Source organism: Panthera onca, chromosome F1 (assembly GCF_046562875.1).
Source record: "Panthera onca isolate mPanOnc1 chromosome F1, mPanOnc1 haplotype 2, whole genome shotgun sequence".
NCBI classification, from domain to species: domain Eukaryota; kingdom Metazoa; phylum Chordata; class Mammalia; order Carnivora; family Felidae; genus Panthera; species Panthera onca.
Window position 1 is genome coordinate 17507022 of NC_138355.1, and position 17642 is coordinate 17524663.

Below are 17642 nucleotides of genomic sequence, written 5' to 3' on the forward strand. Positions count from 1 at the left end.
GGGCCGGGCCCAGGCATCAGTATCCTTCAAAATCATACCAGGCTATTCTTGGCAACCGAACTGAGAACCTGGCTTGACAGCTTGTGTTAGTTTCTTTCCTCAACCTGAACGCCGGCTCATCATCTCAGTGTCCTCTGAGGCATCATTGTGCCACACCCCCACCCTCCCATGTTAAATGTTTGTTACTGAATATGGTAACGCTCATAGGCATTGTGGACTGGTCTTTATGCTGTCTTCTTTCTCTGTCCTTCCAACTATGAACTCCTACTAAAAGAAAATTTGCTGCAAAAACCTGGTCCTTACAAATTTATGGTACCCAACATTTAAAGGAACTTTTCCTCCTCTTACCTCTTTTTGACTCACCTGGCACCTGCTCCAAATCCGATCTTCCCTTCACATCCATCCTTCACTTTCCTTCTAGGCAGGCATGTCGCCTCTTTCTCTGGGAGAGCACTGAGGTGAACCGGATGAAGCTGCCAATACCCTTATCTTCATTCTTCTCCATTCTCTTCTTGACCTTCCCTTAAGCCTTCAAGAAGAAAGATGCCGCTTTCATTTATCGAGCACTGTAGAATAGTAACTGCAGTGCATTAAAATACAGTGGAAAAAGCCTAGTAGAAAGCAATCAATAATATTCATGGGGAAAAATGTGAATTTTTAAGAAGAAGAAACATTTAAGCTATGAATATGTAGGAAGGAGAGATCAATTTTAATTTCTCTAGGGAAGGTTATATCACACAGGCGGTGACATATAGACCAGACCTTGAATAATAGAAAGATTTTAGCAGTCAGATTTTGGGCAAAAGGGCATTCACATTCAAGGGGCAGCATGGCCAAAGGCACCAGGTTGTGGCGTGCGTGGTTTGATCTGGAAATAGTGAATGGCTAGGTATAGCTGGAATATGATATAGAAGGAAGATCTTTCTAAATATTCCTCCTTTACCAATACACTAAATCTCATTTGCTTTTGACACCATCTAAAATCTCATGTACACAACTGCCTTCTCTGGTATCTTTCACCTTTTGTCTACTGGCTCCCTTTTTTAACTTCATGTTAAACACATGTCTTTCCTCCCCTATAAGAAACATTTTGTGACCAGGTACCTGGATATATACCATGCCATTTCTACCGTAGACCCTAATTGGCCTCCCTGCTTCCAGTCCTTCCCTCCTTACATAAATGTAGCCTGAAAACGGCCGCCATAGTGATCTTCCTAAAACACCATTTGATCATATCCTTTCTGGTGACATTGCATGCCCACCATGTCGCATCTCCTCTCTTCGGCCTAACTTGAACTCTCCACAACAGGCCACTCATTTCACAATTCAAATATGTCTCCTTCCACGCAACATGCTTTTACCATGCACTCCCAAATATTTCCCCAAATATATCAAGCTAATGTCTACCTCCATTCCTTTTGTTCCCCTTGCCTGCATGTCTTCTGGATGTCTGCATGTCCCAATACAACCAGGCCAAGTCTCACATGCTTTCTCTCTGTCTGGCTCCTGAAAATTCTAGAATAATCACTCTTTTCTTGGAAAACTGATTACACTAAGAGGCTTTATCCTAGCACTTAGCATTTATTGCACGCTGTGATTACGACACCTTGTGTCTTGCCTATTAATCTGTTCCTCCCCAAATAGATGGTAAACTTCTTAAGAGAACAAATTGTGTTGTGTTCCTCCCTTTAACTTCTCAGGGCACCTAGTACATTTCTCATCCTATGTTATATGCTTAATATATAGCATAGATTAAGTGTAACAGTTATCTATTTAATAAACCAGTTTAGACCAAGATAAATACTCTACAAAGAGGACAACAGGAAATAGTGTTTATGCTGTGTATAAGGGGCTCATTTTCTACTCTACAATATTAGTATCTAGTCTGCATATCAATTTTGATGTAGTTGCCTCTCCCTAACTCAAAAAGAGTCACTTAAAAAGTAATAATTGAGTAGGGGTGCCTGAGTGGCTCAGTCAATTAAGCGTCCGACTTAAGCTCAGGTCATCATCTCATGACTCATGAGTTCAAGCCCTGCATCAGACTCTATGCTGACAGCTCAGAGCCTGGAGCCTGTTTCTGATTCTGTGTCTCCCTCTCTCTCTCTCTCCCCTCCCCCCACTCACACTCTGTCTCTCTCAAAAATAAATAAACATTAAAAAAGTAATAATTGAGTCTAGAGATCAAAGTACCACATTATAGGAAATACAGGGGGTAGAAGAACCCATGAAATGATATCCAGGTGGATTAAATATGTCAAATCCAAACCGGGAAGTTGAGTGGAATCTACAGGACAAATGACCTACTCCCGCTCCTCCCACCTTTTTGAACAAAAACAATAGATTTCAAGGCAAAAAGAAAGAGAATGAGTTAGAGGAGAAGCCTATAGATTAAAATAAACCTAAGAGATATATCTACCCCTCATAGTATATGGACTTATTTGGATTCCAGTTCCAACACATAAACTTTAAATCAGTTTTTTCAAAGACAGTTGGGGAAGTATACTGTGAACACCAAATACAGTTGGCCCTTGAACAAAGTGGGGCTTAGGGGAACCATGCACCCTGTGCAGTATAACTCTCGACTCCTTAGAAACTTAACTACTAATAACCTGTTGAGTAGAAGCCTTATCAATAGTATAAACCATCAATTAACACATATTTTGTATGTTCTGTGTATTATATACTTTATTCTTACAACAAAGTAAGGTAGAGAAAAGAAAATATTATTTATAAGGAAGAGAAAATACATTTACAGTATTCTATACTGTGTTTATAAAAAAAATGTGTATAAATGGACCCACATGGTTCAAACCAGTGTTGTTCAAGGGTCAACTATGTTCGTAAAGTTAAGAAATGATTAATATTTTTCAGTGTGATAATAGTATTGTGGTTATGTTTTCTAAGGGTCCGTTTCTTTTAGGAATGCATACTGAAATATTTACAGATAAAATGACACGATGTTGGAGTTTACCTCAGAGTAGTTGGGGAATATAGAGGGAGCAAGGACAGCCATGTGGCTCATTGTTGAAGCTGAGTAATGAGCACCTAGAGGTTAATTTCTGTTATTCTCTTTACTTTCTCTACTTTTACATAAATTTAAATTTTCCCAAATCAAAGGTTTAAAAAGTAGTCACTGATGTTAAATGATTCTTGTTAAATATTTTTTGTGTGGCAATGGTATTAAGGTTGTTTTTTGAAAAGGAGTCCTTATCTTTTAGAAATACCAACAGAAGGCCTGCCTGGGGGGTTCAGTCAGTTAAGCGTCCAACTTTGGCTCAGGTCATGATCTCAGGGTTCATGAGTTCAAGCCCGTGTTGGGCTCTATGCTGACAGCTCAGAACCTGGAGCCTGCTTCGGATTCTGTGTCTCCTTCTCTCTCTGCTCCTCCCCCACTCATGCTCTGTCTCTCTCTCTCTGCCTCTCAATAATAAATAAACATTTAAAAATTTTTTTTGTTTTAATAAAAATAAATTTAAAAAATACTAACTGAAATATCAATGTGTGAAATGATAGAAATATATTCATAAGTTACTGTGGTTTTTAAAAAATATAGTAAACAAAAACACAAAATGTTTACATTGTCATTGAAAAAAATTTCTTTTTTATTTATTTTTTTAAATTTTTTAATGTTTATTTATTTTTGAGAGAGAGAGACAGAGCATGAGTGGAGGAGGAGCAGAGAGGGAGACACAGAATCCGAAGCAGGCTCCAGGCTCTGAACTGTCAGTACAGAGCCTGACGAGGGGCTTGAACCCGTGAACCGTGAGATCATGACCTGAGTCAAAGTCAGATGCTTAACCGACTGAGCCACCCAGGTGCCCCTTGAAAAAATTTCTTATCCCCAGGAACACATCCCTAAACCCCCAAAGTCAAGAAACAATAATCCTTTAGGTTATATAAGGCCTGTCCTGTTTTTACCTAAAGATTACCTATTTCCAAATAAAACTATGAGTTATGCATCCTGTAGATGAGTACATACAGAAGAGTAAAAACAACCAAACACTGGGTTGCGAGTACTCATAGTCCTTAAAGGTACAGGATTTGTCACAAGAGTAGTGGCTTTCAAAACCATTTGGTTTTTTTCCAGTTAACAGCAGCCCTCAATGGCTGTGCATTGAGACATGCATAAACAGTCCTATGGTTTTTAAAACCTTCAAGCTTTCCCCAATACCAGTTCATCCTTAGCCCTCTGACAAAATTTTCAATGAACCATGCATTATTAGCAAACTTATCTGATTTGGGGAAGAAGGAGATCTTGTCTCTGTGATTAAGATACTCATGAGCAACAAAATGATCATTAAGCTAATATCAGATCCCAGCTGAAGGTCTGGAAAATCTATAAGTTAGAAGAATCCTTTGTGCAGGGAGAAGAATGACGTGTGCTACCAACACCATCGTCATTTCAGGTGGATTCCTGTAGAGCATATAACTCTATCTTCTTGTCATCCTAAAGTCATAAATGTTCACTGAAGTTTGTCCTTATACTGACAATATCTCAGTCAAAATTAAAATTCTCTGTACAACCTATTAATGAGATCATTTTATGGTCTCTCAATATCTCATTTGATGCCAAGACCAAAGGAAAATACAAATCTGAACACTTACCTAGGAAACATAGGATTTATCAGGTAGCCATTCTGAGAATATGAATCTAATGTAAACATTTTTATCAGAATGAATCAGCAATATTGTTTTAGCAGTGGAATTGGAACTTAAGAATAAGATTGTTAAGTAATCATTCATAAAGTTTTTAAAAATAAACATGTATTTTTTTAGAACTTAAAAAACCATTTTATATAAAAGATATAATATTATGTTGCTACTCCGTACTTACACTGTCCAGGGCAATAGCCACTAGCTACAGATGGTTACTAAACCCTTGAAGCATGGATGGTCCATGTTGAGATGTGCTTTAAGTACCTATTTGATTTCAATACTCTGTACCAAAAAAAAAAAAAAAAAAAAGAATGTATCACATCAGTGACTTTTATATTAATTATATGTTGCATTTGTGTGCTAGAGCTGCTGTAACAAAATACCACAAAGTGGCTTCAACAACAGAAATTTATTTTCTCACAATTCTGGAAGCTAGAAACCTGAGATCAAAGCAAAATGTCAGCAGGGATGGTTTCATCTGAGGCCTCCATCCTTGGTTTGTAGATGGCTAACTTCTTTCTGTGTCATCACATGGCCTTCCCTCTGTGTACGCCTGTGTCCAAATAAGGACACCAGTCATAGTGGATTATGGCCTACCCTACTGGTCTCATTTTAATTTAATTACCTCTTAAAAGATCATATTTCGTAATATAGTCCCATTCTGAGGGACTTGGAGTTAGGATTCCAACAAATTTGGGGCGGATACAACTCAGCCCTTAAATATGTCAAAAAGGGGCACCTGGGTGTCTCCGTTGGTTAAGTGTCAGCTCAGATCATGATCTCGCGGTTTTTGAGTTCGAGCCCCACGTCAAGCTCTGTGCTGACAGCTTGGAACCTGGAACCTGCTTCAGATTCTGTGTCTCCCTCTCTCTCTGCCCCTTCCCCTGCTCGTGCTTTGTCTCTCTGTCTCTCTCTCTCTCAAAAGTAAATGAATATTTAAAAAAATAAACATTATAAAAATGCATTTCACTTGCTTGTTTTACTTTTTTTTATCACGGCTACAGAAATGTGACTTGCGCGTTATTTCTACTGGACAGTGCTGTATTTTATCTCTTTGGGATGTTAAAACACTATCATTACCTGTTGGAGGAGTAAGAAAAAGTTCTAATTTTTAAAAATTTCTCACTTTCTCTTTAATTTCACTTTTAGTACTCAGTTTCACTGAGAAATTGTTAATGAACAAAAGCAGTGAGGTGGTGTATAAACAGCAGAAAATGTACACAGGGGAAGTTAGGGCAGAGTTCTGTTTCAGTCTTACTGTCTTTATTATCTTTAGGCACATCCTTTCCCCTCTCTGTATTTTCATTCCTTCTTCCTAAAGAAAAATAATAGTAATGGCTGACATTTATTGAGTGTTTATTATGTGCCAGGCACTCTTCTGAATTTCTACACTGGCAATTTATTTAATCCACTCAATACTCCTTGAGAGGAAATAATTATAATAGGTACAATTATTACTCTATCTGACAGAAAACTGAAGTACACAGAGATTAATCAACCTATCCAAGTTCCCAGGGTTAACAAGTGATGGAACCGAGTGGTCTCTGTCACATCCTTTATTCCCTCATATGCTTCTATTTCTGTAAGATTCTTTTGAGGACCAGTTGAGATGGTGTGTGCGAGCACATTTAAAAATTATTGGCCATTAATTGTTTTGCCTTTTCATGGAAATATTACAGAAAAAGCTATTGTTTTTCTCTTTTGACTAGCAGATCTACTTATCTTCTTTGACTGCCTGATAATTTTAGAGCTAAAAGAAGTGACTGTGTCTGTGTTTTTGACACATTATTGAATCACAGAATCTTTGGAAGGATTCTCAGAAGTCATCCATTCTAGTTCACCTTGCTCATCGTAGCTCTGATTTTTTCCAGCATGCCCAGAAGAGTTTGCTCAATTTTTGTAGTTAATAGGTGCTCCCCAGTCACATGACATTTCTGAATGGCTCTGACTGCTTATATTAAGCTTACGTGCACCTTTCTTTCCTTATGGTCACAGAATGTTAGAGCTGAAAGGGCTTCCAGAGAGGAAGTCAGTGATTCTCATACTCAGGTAGGCAGTGAAGGACCTGGCGCATTTAGTCTAATAAGCCGACAAATATTTATTGGTAAGATTGTAGCCCAGTTTCTCTCTCTGTTTTAGAAAACACTCTCAAAGAAAGAGTTTTCAGGGCAATTTTTGAATTTTTAAAAAAAATTTTATGTTTATTGATTGAGAGAGAGAGAGAGAGAGAGAGAGAGAGAGCACGAGCAGGGGTGGGGCAGAGAGAAAGGGAGAGAGAGAAAGAATCCCAAGCAGGCCTCACACTGCCAGCACAGAGTCCAATGTGGGGCTCGATCTCATGAACCGTGAGATCATGACCTGAGCCAAAATCGAGAGTCAGACATTCAACCAACTGAGCCACCCAGGCACCCCTGCATTTTTTTAACCAAGCTCATATTTATGAATTTTGTAACCTCATGTAAGTAATTTATGTCATTTACATCAATTATCTCAAGTTACACACTTAATTTCTGTTGAGCACTTAACTGTATGTGAGGCACCATGCTTAAGTACCTTTTCTATGTTACGTTATTTGGTCTCTACACCTGCTCTGCCCTATAAAATGTGTTTGATGCTAATATTACCCCCTCTCATGGAACAGAAATTAAGACCTAGAGAGGATGACTAACTTCTTAACTTTAATTTTACCGAAGTCACAAAGCTAATTAGTGACAAAATCAAGATATGAATATAGGGCATCTGATTCCATAGTTTATAGTCTTAATTGCGATTCTAAATCATTGCCCAAACGGAAGTGGTTTGGAAACGGGGTAATCTACGAGAGTCAGGTAGATTTTTTTAAACTTGTATTTGAGGAATGCTACAAACGTGTGTTTGATCCAGATATTTTTCTTGTGGTTCCTTTGATTTGGGAGTTCTATAGACTTGGTAGAATGTGTTACTTACAGTCACATGGAAACTATGGTTAAATCAGAAAAAAGTTTTGTTGAAATGGCAGGAATTATTATTCAGAATTATTTCATTTATTTTAATGCCCTTTAAATCTTAATCACACATATCATCTTGATGTTGTGTAAAGCTATCTTTAGATGCTACCTTAAGCCATGTGCATTCAGTTTTTCGCCTTCCAAAAATTGGTATCATGCCTTTTCCATTTTATACATATTCCCAGATATTTTATAAGCAATTGTGGAATATTGCTAGGAATTGTATTGAATCAGATGGATAATGTTGCCACATCTCTTTTTGATGCCTTTGGCCACCAGTGTAGTATGAAATTTCATGATGATAATTTCAAAGAGGTTTTACTCTTTAATTCAGAAATCATTATACCTATTTTAATTTGAAAGAATTTCTGTGGATTGAGTAGACATAAACAATTGCCAGGGACAATATTATAGTCCTCACTAATAATAACATTTCTAGGAATTTTGAAGCCATGGTTAGGAAAAAAGAAATTTGGGGGAAATTGTGAATACATGCAGTAATATGTTTTCTTAACAATATTTACATATTCAATCTAAAGTTACCTTGTTATTCTATACAGGAACATCTTGATCTCGTCATAAAAAGCATTATTTGAAATTATAATCTCATCAGTGTTTAGTAGTGGTTATAGTCTGATTTCTGCATCTAAACTACTTTAAAAACAGTCTAGAGGAAGAAAGTTTTTAAGAAACCACGTCAACTTTTTCTCTTATACCTCGAGTCATATTTACAAATTTTATTAACACAGCCCTCAGTACAGTCTTATGTATATAAATTTTAAAATACTACAGATTTTCTTCTAATAATAATTGCACCTACCAAGGTTACCTTAGAGTACTTTTGATTTTTATTATAAATGCTGCCATAAGTTGCTGGTCTTTAAGCAATCTTGCCTTTGTTAATTTTTACCACATTGTGAGAAGTGGGCATAATTTGAAGCAATATATATTTGTTTTCTATATATTACATCCTCCATATTGTTAAACAGGCAATACACACACACACACACACACATACACACCCCACATACATACACACACAATTTCAAGAAAAGGATAGAAAGAAGTAAAAAAATAAACTCCAGACCCAATGGTTATTACTTCCAGCATGTAGATCTCTGTCCTATCAATCTTATTTTCAAAACTCATCTTCAGTATATTTTGATCTTACCATCTTCATGAATTTCTATTTTCTGCAAACTAGAAGTTTGCCTATAGTGAAACAAATTCCTTTACATTTTAGTTTCTCTCTTAATTGGGAATGAGTATTATGAAGACAGAAATTCTATTTCTGGCAGCTTTGGAAGTACATTTCCAGTTCTGGGGCATATCCATGCTGGCTGTTTGGTGACCCAGAACAGATGTGGTCCAGTGCTATCACCAGAAATATTCTCTCTTTGAATATTAGAAATAAGAGGTTGAATATTCTAAACAAGAGGTTTAGAAACAACAGCTCAACCTGGCAAATTTGTTCCGATTTTACATTAATCTTTCTTATTAACAGAAATGAACCTAAATTTTCCAAAACAGTTTTTATATTTTTTATCTGGATCATCTGGTAAGGCCATTGGGCCCTGGAAAGCCTGACAAAGGTGTACTCACGAATTCATGTATAGGGATGGCTGAAAAAGTTATTTTGAGAATTACTTGGGGAATTCTGCAGTTGAATCCAGATGACAGCTTTGGCAACTACAGTGCTCAGAGGACCTTGGAAAAATTAAAACCCTTGAATATAGCTGCTTATTTAAAAGCTTCATTTTGTTTCTCTACTCATGAAACAAGTAATGATTCTACCCACAGAGTTTTACCCTTGTGTGTTTTTAAGCCATTGCATTCTTTTGTTTTTTACTAAGAAGTTTTGGCATGCAAAGCAAGTGATACTGTATTTGCACCGAACTTTGAAGGATTATCTACCTCAAGAGCCTTTCGTTTTTGTTAGGGAAATGGACATGTGTACACCTAATTACGATGCAAGACAAAGGAAACGTTCAGATGCAGGAAGAACAGGGGCTGTGTTTTAGCTGCGGCATCCAAAGTTGTGCTCCATGCACTAAACCAGGAAGGACGAACAGATGGAGTTGGAAAAAACAGTTTTCGGTTGCAAGAACGTCCTGAATAAATGATTTATTCATTTGAGCTCTTTAGGATAGCGGCAACAGAAATTAAATTCAAGCCAACCCAACTTTTAGAAACAACGGAAAACAGTTTACTGGCTGGTGTAACTGCACAAGCCAGAGGCAGAGACGTCTGCACAGCCAGATGCACGCGCTCGAATGACGTCTTCAGATATCTGCCTCTCTCCATCTCTCAACTGTGCTGTTCTCTTTGGTGACTTCATTTGCACACAGGTTTGACTCCTCTTCATTTTGAGGCAAGCCTGCACTCAGGCCTACTTAGAAAGTTTTCATTCCTAAATGAAGCTTCTCCTTCCTAAGAATTCTGACAAATGTGCTGTGATTGGCTTTGCTTGGTCACGTGCCATCTGTGTCATCACAGAGATTAGCCTGGGTGGGTGGATAGATCAGCCTGATCTCTGAAGCTCCATCTAACCAACAGGGCTGAGAGTGGGGGAGAGGAGGCTGTCTAAATGTATCTTCCCCCTACCCACAGGGGAAGCATAGCAAGACCTTGTGATAGAATAAGGAGAGTAAAGATGGATTCTCTTTTGACTCACCTCTCTCTCCTTTAGAGAATGCTGTGAAGTAAAGGTAAATAATTAGAGTAGGACCAGTGTTACTCTCCATCACAGCCCTTCCTGATCCTCTGCTTCTCTGAACTCTTACAGCACCTGTGAACTCCACTAAGCAATGTAACATTGAATCACATACTGCTTTATGATCTATAGAGGGGCTGTGTATTTATTAGTCGGGCTTCTCCAGAAAAGCAGAATCAATAGGGTGTGTGTGTGTGTGTGTGTGTGTGTGTGTGTGTGTGTGTGTGTCTGTGTGTGTGTGTGTCTGTGTGTATAGACAGATACATAGATAACATAGGTAATGATTTTTTATATGTAATTGCCTCACATAATAATGGAGGTTGGCAAGTCCAAAATCTGCAGGTGGGCTGACAGGCTGCAGACCCAGGAGAGCTGAACATTCCAGTTTAAGTCCAAAGGCAGTCTTCTGTAGAATAAGAAAGAGCCACATTGCAGATGAAGTCCAAAAGCAGTCTGAAAGAGAATTCTCTCTTGCTGGGGAGAGCCAGTCTTCTTGTTCGTCAAGCCTTCACCTGATTGGATAAGGCCCACCCACACTATGGACAGCAATCTGCTTTACTCAAAGCCCACCAATTTAAGTATTAATCTCATCCAAATATACTCTCACAGAAATACCTAGAACAATGTTTGCACCAAATATCTCGGTACTCTATGGCCCAGTCAAGTTGACACATAAAATTAACCATCACAAGTTGTTTTTATATTTATCCTTATTTTATTTGATCCTATTTTCTGGAAATTTTTTCTCTGGAAATATTCTATTGCTTGTTTTGCTACTCCAAAGAAATGTTGTGATTTTTTCCCACTAAAAAGGACATTTGTATCAGTTGATTCTAATTATAGTTCTTTTTAGAAAAGGGGTTTTCTTTTTATTTTAATTAACAAAGTTAAATTTTAAACAAATATTTTTGCCAGTAGTCAATACTTGCAAAATAATTTTGGCCCTTTCAAAATTACTAATATTATCTGAAACCAAAAACTGTGGTGAGGCAAGTGGTTATTTTTAAAGAAACCCATTTAATTGTTCTGCTTAGCCCATCTATTGTTTAGACAAAAGGTTGTTATGCAAAACTCAGTATACAAAGATGGAAATTTGTCTTTTTTAAATTTTTTTCTTAACGTTTATTTATTTTTGAGACAGAGAGAGACAGAGCATGAACGGGGGAGGGTCAGAGAGAGGGAGACACAGAATCTGAAACAGGCTCCAGGCTCTGAGCTGTCAGCACAGAGCCCGACGCGGGGCTCGAACTCACGGACCGCGAGATCATGACCTGAGCCGAAGTCGGCCGCTTAACCGACTGAGCCACGCAGGCGCCCCAAGATGGAAATTTTTCAAAAATAAATATTCATAAATCTAGAAAAAATTCTCAGTTAAGATTGTTTAAATAGCAATATTCAATAATGTATTTAAAATATATGAATATTTAATATTCATGAACTTATCTGCTAGCAGGCAGTACAGGCCTTTAGATAGATTACAAACTAGATTGGAGTTACTATAACTTCTAGGAGGACATCAGGACAGAGTACATAAGTTTTCAGATTTCTCTAAGAATCTTCATATCCTCATTTGTTTTTACAGTTGCAGATAAAAGCTATTGTTTCAGTGCATCTTAAATGCAAATTCAGTGCCTGTCAGTTATAGGAGAGGCACTTCCTCTTATTCCTCCAGGTCCCAGTTATTCTTTGCTGTTATCATCCAAGTTGTTTATTGGAGATGTGGACATACACTGGTACCACACAGAAATATACTATTCGCAGCTATTGGGCTAAATGAGAGTTAGAAACATCAGAATTAAGATAGGGTTGTTATTGTTGTTGGTTATCAAGTAAGTATCTTTCAAATCCTGTGTGTGTGTTTTTTTTTTTCTTAATGGCTGTTTAATTTTGCAATATTACATAGTTTTGTAATTTATTATGATGTCATGTAGAGATGAAAGGAGAGTAAAAGCTGTAGGGAGAATAAAAAGTTAGTAACAGGTAAAGGAGAAGAGGGAAGGAAGAAAAAAAATGAAAATAACCTAAGCACACAAAGTTGGGTCCTGCCTGCTTTGGCTAGTGGATCACCACTAACTGGATCAGATGAGGTTCACTGTTGTTTTGTTTGGTGGGTTGGTTTTTTGTTTGTTTTAAAACGTTTATTTAGTGTTGAGAGAGAGAGAGAGAGCGAGCGAGCATGAGTAGGGAGAGGCAGAAAAAGAGGGAGACAGGATCCGAAGCAAGCTCTGCACTATCAGCATACAGAGCCCATGTGGGGATCAAACACACGAACCGTGAGATTATGACCTGAGCCGAAGTCTGTCCCTTAACCGACTGAGCCACCCAGGCGCCCCAAGCTTCAGTGTTTCGTCCTGTATTATGGATATTTCTTACAGAGTGCAGATGTAAATAGATGCCAGCATTTGATTACAATCACAGCTCCGATCTGTAGACATCCTTCGACAGAGTCATCAACATCTTTATAGCAACTAAAATCATTCTGGATACAGATAGTCATTTATCCTGCCCAGACCAAGAAGCTCTACATGGAGAACTCAGTTCTAGGAATCCAAGCAATTATTCACATTCACCATACAGCAACACCTCAGTGACCTGGAGCTCAGTCTCTTAGGTTCTTTCAAAACAGAAACCTAATCCCTCAGGAGGTGGCCTGGGTTAGTTTTTTCTTCATTAATTCCACAATATTTACAAAGCTCCTGCTATAAGTAGGGCACTGTGCTAAGTACTAAGGATAGAACAATGAGCATATCCCCTCAGTCTCAGTCAGAAATCTCACCCAACATTTACGGTTCGTCTCTACTGTGACCATCCCTGAGGACTCCCCATGAAGCCCACCGCCCTTGAACTCATCCTTTGACTTACCAACGCATCTTACACTGGATCCTCCCCATCAGAGGATAAGCTCACAGGCAAGCCCTGTGTTTTTAGACTTCCTTTGTACCTCGCACAGTTCGCCTGAGACACTAAACAAGTATTTGTTGAACTAATTAATGAAATACCTGTCACCAGGCACCAAACTGCAATCTGTACTACTCTCAAAGGCTTTCCAGAGCATGCTTCTCCCATAGATACTTTTTTTTTTTTTTTACAAGTTTGGTTGCCTGGCTCTGCAAATTAGCCTCTAATTAGCCTCTGCAAATGAGAAGAAGTGCATGACTGGAAGTGGGGAAAGGTTTTCAGTGAGACATTCTTCATAATGTGAGGCTGGAAAATTCAAAGCTGCATTACCATGGTAACCCTATTTTCATAATGATGACCTGATTCACTATGAAAAAGTTAAACGATATTTTCTACTGTTTGTTTAAGGTAGTAGAGAATTGTACAACAAAAGTAAGATGCTTAGAAAGGGGCAAGCATTGCTTACCTGTAAAAATCGCTTGTGTAGATCTGTAGCATTGTACAATGCTCTCCGTTGGCGAGAAGAGATTGAGCAATTAGCCAGTATGTTTATGTGCATATTTTTGCCAGGATAATGTGCGTTTCTGTCATTCCACTTTAAAGAGTTGCAGTCACCTTAAGAAAATAATCTTATATGGATGGTTTCAGTGATCTTCCAAGGAACCTATCACATAATTCAGTAAGAAATTTAAGGAAAGGAAAGAGACAAAAACAAAACACATGAAAAATAAATATCCCCTTAAAGCCATAAAGCCCAGATCTTCTATAATGGCTGCTTTAAGGTATGGTGGGAATTATTTCCAATTCAACTATTTCTAGTCCTCTCACCTGTTAAAGTAGGAAGTCTTTAGGAAAAAGCTTTTAAATTAAAATTTTGTAAAACAGACTTTTTTTGAATACTGTGCAAGTAGTTTCATAAGAAAGAAAATTACAGTATTGTTTATAAACAATTTACAGTGCTGAGTTGCTATTTTTTTATTGTTTAAGTTGCATTAGATTTCACAAAAGCTATTTGGAAAAAAAATTGTGATAGGAAGGCCTGTCCATTGTATTTTTCAGAAGAAAGCTGGTTTTCACAATATTATTCACATTTTGTAAACAGCATCAATGAACCTGCACATAAAAGGTTAAATGTTTGCAGACCATTCTTTTTTGCCTCAAAGATCAGAGACAAATTACTATTTTTATTTTACATTCCCTTGATGAGGATAATGATAAACAGCTGTCACTTCAGTGCTTGGACTGCAAAGAATCCTATTGCAATCCTATAATTTAAACAAAGAGAAAAGCCATAGTCATACTCAGTATACATACAGAAAAGAGCACAACAGAGAATTTGATTAGAACTGGGTCAGGGAAGAGGGAGTATTTGCTGTCTGAAATTACTCAGTTAGAAGAGAAAGGCCATGTATGCACATTTTCCCCATTTATCTTAGACATATTAGAGAGGGTAAGTGTTTCTTCTTTCTTTCTAAACTCAGGAAAGAAATTCAGTTTGCCTTGTGAATTTCGTGACTCCCATCATGTCCGTGGTATTATCAGAGAAGTTCAGGTTTGCATGTGACCGCATGTTTTTCCAAAAGCAAAAGAGAATTTCAAATTGTTTTATGGGTTTTCTGGAATACTTCTCTCTCTTTTTTTTTTTTTTCCCCGTGTTGAGAATTAAACCATTCAGTGTTCTCCATTCACTCCGACACTTTCCCTTATTAAGTGCATCTGGTTTGAAAAAGTGAAAGTGAACGTCTTGTGCATATTTTGATGTGTAGAGAGTAAAGTAAAGCTAAATGTTAAAAAAAAGTGTGAAATGGGAAAATTCAGTGTTTCTATATAAAAGTATGGATGATGATGTAACTTTCTTAGTGTTTCATATTTCTGCAGGTTCTTCTAAAAATACTACTTATTCTACTTTCCTCTTTTGTTTCAATAATTTGGTTTTTAATAAATATCACTACTTCACTGACACCTTTTTTCCTAGAAACTCTTTTTTACATTTATTATTTTATCTATGAAACTAAGTTGATGTACTATGGATGTTTCACTGTTTCATAATACTTCTTGATTTTTTTATACTTAAGGAAAAAAAAAGAAATTTGTTAAAATTGAATGCCTCTGACATTTATTGAACAAATTTCAGCTCTCAGAGACTCACCATGCTCTTCTATAGGTTGACAATAACAATGGCCCCTCCCTCCTAAGGTAGCAGTGTGGGTCTTCTATATAAAGTGCTTAGCATAGTACCTAGAACACAGCAAGTGCTCAATAAATGTTCTTGGGAGAGGTGGAATATTGAGGCTAGAATGTCATCACCTCTGACTGTTAAATACCATAACAAAATCCCAGTATACTTCAGATCAGAGAGACAAACTGAATTGTATTTTATCCATTATGGAGGTTTGTATTGTTTTGTATAAAAGGTATTTTCCTCACAAGGCTGTTGGTCATCTGTTCTCATAAATATATATATATATATATTTATATATATATATATATATATTTATATACAATTATATATATTTATATAATATATAACTGGTCATCTGTTGGTCATCTGTTCTCATAAATATATATATATATATATATTTATATACAATTATATATATTTATATAATATATATAGTATATATTATATATAACATATATTATATACTATATTATAATTATATTTTTTCATAATCATTTTATCATTCTCACTGTTATCAAGTCATAATGGATCCCAGCTCATCACCCTGGGGTTTCTCTGGTCTCCAATTCCTCTGACACATGGGCAGGCACACTTGGATACCCTGAAATGCACCAGAGCAGCCTCCTTGGTTTCGGTGAACCCTTTTGCAGTTGTTAACTCCTCCTCCCATGCATCAGGCTCTGTGCCGGGTGCTGAGAAGAGAAAGATGAATAAGACCCCAGAGCCCAGTAGGGGGAGGAGCATAAAACTAGGCTGGATATTAAATAGTAAAAGTGAATACAAGACACAGAGGAAGCACAGAGCAGGGGAGTGTTGGGGGTCTGGGGGCCATCAGGAGCTTGTCCGGAAGGGGTGATGATGGAGCAAGGCTCTGAAAGATGAAAGTTCTTCACAGGTGGCAGGGAGGGTTCCAGGCAAAGGGCACTAGCTTGCAGAACACATGGAGGTGTAAAAAAAAATACATTTTCCATTTTTATATTGCTTGAATTGAAAATGTTTTATGCTCAAATTTTCCACCTTGAATTTTCATAACGTATGTTGAGAGTCCAGCAGCTCTCTAACTCTATTCCATGAATATTGAGAAAAGAAAGAAAGAAGCTGACATTCGTTGAGGCCCTTGGCTAGGTCATCTCATATGTGTTATCTCTTTTAGCTTCCACAAGTTTTCCAGGGATGTGGGTCCCCATTTTAAAGACAGGGAGGAAGCCAGGTTTTAATTACATCAAGTAACTGAAGTGTGACCACACAACCTGTACACAACAGAGCCTGAATTTGAACCTACAGTTTTCACTTTCACATACAATATCCTTAACATGACATTGCAGTTACCAGTGACTCTGACAGTTTGAGCTCCGCATGGAGCACATTTGCAGTGGTTTTTATACCCTAGAAAGAAGTTTGGGAACATGACTGTTTCTTCACTGCCATGGCTAACCTTCCCTCTATCGGCCCTCTATCACTTTATGGCCTTTTTTTGCCTATTTATCCCAGATCCTATTGTGCTTGTATATCGCAAATTAATAATAAAAATAACTACATGAGACTTGATTTAGTTCTTTCTTTCATTGATCAAAGACCATTTAAAACAACTGTCCATTTTGAAACTTCCTCTACCTTGTTGTAGTAGAGTCGGATGCCTCAGAAATGTCCTCAAACTATCACCCGGAAGCATGGGGTCATACTCTCAGGACTGGAAAAATGACTGTTGTGTTTTAGACTGAGTGCATTATTTTAATAATTTTTAAAAGTACTGGATATTTCTGAGCCAGAGAAGCCTATATAAATGATTAGAACCAATTTCTATCTTTGTTATTGTTGACTTTGTAGTGTACAAATATGCCTTTCACACATGCTTATTGATTCAAAAATAAAGTTTGTCATTTATACATCCATTTAAGCCATTTAGCACAGTGCTTTGCCTAGAACTGATTGGATGATTGAAAACCTGGCAGATCAAAGTATGTACATTTCCAAAGAAAAGTACTTCGTGTCTACAATGGAAGCAATAAATTATCCCCCCCCCCTTTTTTTTGCATTTGTAATTAAATCTTTCCAAATGTTAGAAAGTACCCAGACCACTAACAATATTTGTATCATGTTCTGGGGCTTAGATGCTCCAACCTGACTTGAAATGGAGACCATTTGTTCTAAATTGATTTCAATGCCAAGCCAATAGGTCAGCCCTTAATGATGAAGATGCCAT

The 17642-nt window shown here is 37.3% G+C and overlaps 1 protein-coding gene across 10 annotated transcripts in view; it reads left to right on the plus strand.

The window, feature by feature from the left end:
* The window catches only part of DNM3 (dynamin 3), a 573673-nt gene that overhangs the window by 515331 nt on the left and 40700 nt on the right, over positions 1-17642 (plus strand). The window lies entirely within an intron of this gene.